Genomic DNA, 3,692 nt, shown 5'->3' on the forward strand with positions numbered 1-3,692 from the left:
TTCCTCCTTCCTTCCTAGGGAGGTAGCTTGAACTTTACTGGGTGCCAGAAAGGGTTAGGGTTTGGGATCAGGGTAGGATTGAAAAGTCATGAGTTTTTCAGTTGATCACCAAGACTTCAGACCAACTCTTTATGAACTACTTCGAGATACTTGAATTGGTAGCTCCCCTCCTTTGTAAGTGCTGGAGAAAACTGCAGTCTACAAAGGCCAAGAGAGCAGACTCAGCCTTTCAATTAGGAAGGGAAGCTTAGATGGGAAGGGGGATTAAAAAGTGAGGGGCTTTGCTCACTTCGGCAGCACATATACTAAAATTGGAATGATACAGAGAAGATTAGCATGGCCCCTGCGCAAGGATAACACGCAAATTCATGAAGCGTTCCATATTAAAAAAAAAAAAAAAAGTGAGGGGCTTTCTGCTACCTCCTTTTCTCCTCTGAACAAAAAAGTATTAATGGAGAAGAGGAGGAATGAGAAATTAAGGTGTAGAAGGAAGAACACACATTATTTAGGTGACAAGGACTAAGAGAGGACTTGACCAGACTTGGTTATGTGTGGAACACTTGGGATTTAAAGGACAGAAGAACCCTCATTCCTCTGTTGGCTGGAAAAATTCAGGAAGCTTGTCCCTTCTCCAACTCAGAGTTATCTATTAAGGGAAAGGTTTCTTTCCTACTATACCCTCCCCCTTCCCTCCTCTAGTCAGGCCACATTCCTCTGTCTTTCTTTCTTCATTCCCTATACATTGTGACATGCAGAACTACCTATTTCATTTGTCCTTCTCACCAACAGCATTGGCCATAGTCAGCAGCACTTTAACAGACCTGTAACAGTCAATCTCATATTTGGAAAGAGAACTGTAAGGAAACCAAAGGATTAGAAAGTTCTGTTTTTGAAGGAAAAAGAAGATGAGATTTTAAGAAAAACTATGAAGTGACAGAAAAGGAAGACATCTCTAATAGCTAAGTACTCAGTTTTCATTGTAAAGAGAGTTCAGACTAATTTCAGGAATGGTATCTAATGTCTCCTTTTTTTTTTAATACAGTCACATTCTTTGTTTAAATTTTTATTTTTTCTTTCTTTCTTTTTTTTTTTTTTTTTGACACAGGGTCTCACTATGTAGCTCAAGCTAGCTTTGAGCTCACTACATAGCTCAGGCTGGTCTGGAACCCACAGAAATCCTCCTGCCTCCCAAGTGCTAGGATTACAGATGTGCACCATTGTGCCCAGCAACATTCTTCCTTTTAAAGCGGCCCTTTCTGGTAGGCCAGCTTCAATACACTGTGGTACCGCAGTTCAGAAACTTAATTTGTTCTGCAATTTTAGAAAAGATAGCCACATTTGTGCTTGTGTGGGCAAGATGGCTGCGGTTGTGTTTGTCACTTGACACAGAGTTTGGAAACAAAAAGAAAATATGGCCCAATGCTTCTGTTTATGAACCAAACTGTTTGCAAACAAAAGCATTCATGAACCAAGGCACCACTGTATTTGCTCTTTGTCATTAACTCACATGTGGTGGGAGTGAGCCCAGAGGTGACTTTATACAAAAATTATCACTTAACATCCTCCCTTCACCTTTAGTTTAAGGTCTTTTACCTCAAAACATCAGTTTTCCTGTAATTCCAGCACTCTGGGCAGCTGAGGCAGGAGGACTGTAAGTCTGAGCTCAGCATGGGTAATTTAGCAGGAACTCCGTCTCAAAAATAAATTAATAAATTGATAGATAGATAGGCTGGGGATAGAGATTAGTGCAAAGGTCTTGGGTTCAATCCCCAGTGCCACAAAACAAAAACAGAAACAGAAACAAACATTATTGTCCTTGTAACTTCTCAATTATACATGTCTCTTATGTGTCCAACCCTACTGTAGGAAAATACTGTTTGTCTAGCCAGCTGTATTTTCTGTATTGCAACTACACCTTCAAAAATGCTCTTGGTTTATCACCTATCTGAGCCTTGATAATCTTACTTCATGTGGGGGTTTCAGTTATAGCTTTTTGTTGGTTGTTTCTTGCAGTAACTTTACCCGTGTAATGATTCTAATAAATCTTCCTTTTTTGTTAGCTTGAGTGGACTCCTGTGGAATGCAACAGGAAGTAAACAATAAGCAAAAAAATTTTTTTGAGTCCACTTCGACATCATGAATGCCTTCAGGTTTCTTAGATCCATTGAATAATATCTGAGCATCTTAGGAAAAAATATGGTTAAGATTGAATTGCTGAATACCAATAGAAATCTTCCAGAAGCAATCAAGGAGCAGAAAGAATAAACATAAAAATATTTTATTTCTGAATAGCTGCAGGTGTAAGGTCAGGCCGTAAACATTCTGAGTGATTTCTAGCTAAATTTCTTGAGTTGAGGAAGAAAAGTAAATTATAGGTTGGTAATTGAGACATGGAGTCTGCATAAGATTCTAGAATGTGCTAGGTAGTAGACCATTCATTATATTTTTCCATTCTCATGATCACTTTTCAGGATTGTGGTATATAAACAGCAAAAGAGCAGCTCTTCCTCACAGACGAATCCTTGCCTTTCACCTGGTGACACTGTGGTGATGTGCTTTTGTTATCTTCAATGTTCTTGAGTTTTGTGAAACACTACAATTGTGGTACAATTAATTTCCCTTTTTTTTCTTAAGCTTATCTGAATGGCTTTATGACCCTTGAAAGTAAATAAACTCTGACTAGATAGACAAGTGAAGGAAAGATTTACACATACTTTGAAAAAGGACCAAGTAATTGACAGTTTGGAATAACTAAGACTAACCTATTTTTCTTTTGTAACAGGGTTAATAAACTGATACCTCAGTTGCATTGTGTCTACTGGAGATGTCATAGAGCTCTTGTTTCCATCTGTTCAATATTGCTTTGCCTTCTCTTAGTAGTATTCTTTTACATTGGGAGCCAAAGAGATTTCTTTACATATAATATTTTTTCTATTGTTTTTCATAAAGTTTTCTTTTATTTTTAAAGTATGTTTGGTACATATAAAATAATGTACCATTTATGTAAGGTTATCAAATGAATGCTTGCAAACCCATCAAGAACTATAATGTTAGCAACACATTGTATCCATCTACATATTTATGTCCTTAATCCCCTGCCTCTTCTGCCACTGGCCTTCTTCCCCACACTAGATAACTATGCAATCTTGGGAGGGTCAAGAAAAATGTCCTCTTTTATCTTACTCAAATCAAAAACATACCACCTTGTTGAAGCTAACTGGACTTACTCATTTTTCTCTCTTTAGTGACATGAAGACAAGATGGAAAAGAGTTGGAGTAAATTCATTGAAATGAAGGAATTGTAACGTAAAATGATTTCAATAACTAGAGGTAACAGTATCCCTAGGCTTGCTGAGATTTTTTTTTTTTTTTTTTGGTACTGGGGATTGAACTTGGGTCCTTGAGCTTGCGCAGCAGGCAGTGGAACCACTGAGCTAAATCCTCAGCCCTTGCTGAGATTTTGTTCCTAGCTTTTCCCTTATTTGTAAGAGCTATCTCACATCCTACTATAATATCCCATTTTCATTTAATTAGCCAGGATAGTTATACCTGCATTACCAAAGCACTCCTCTCTTGTAACATCAATAAATGCAAATTTCATAGTCTTTTGATAAATCTACTTAGGTATTTTTATGAGTAGGCTGAAAAAAATATGTACAGGATGAGAATGAAATTATAAAATAATAGTTTTC

The 3,692-nt window shown here is 37.3% G+C and overlaps 1 non-coding gene across 1 annotated transcript; it reads left to right on the forward strand.

Moving 5' to 3' along the window:
• Positions 1–281: 281 nt before the first annotated feature.
• Positions 282–388, forward strand: LOC147830442 (U6 spliceosomal RNA). Its single transcript, XR_015439422.1, has one exon. It is a non-coding gene; the product is annotated as a U6 spliceosomal RNA (small nuclear RNA).
• Positions 389–3,692: the final 3,304 nt, after the last annotated feature.

The sequence above is a fragment of the Heterocephalus glaber genome, unplaced genomic scaffold (genome assembly GCF_053883595.1).
Source record: "Heterocephalus glaber isolate CG9 unplaced genomic scaffold, H.glaber_assembly_v1.0 deba00000122, whole genome shotgun sequence".
NCBI classification, from domain to species: Eukaryota; Metazoa; Chordata; class Mammalia; order Rodentia; family Bathyergidae; genus Heterocephalus; species Heterocephalus glaber.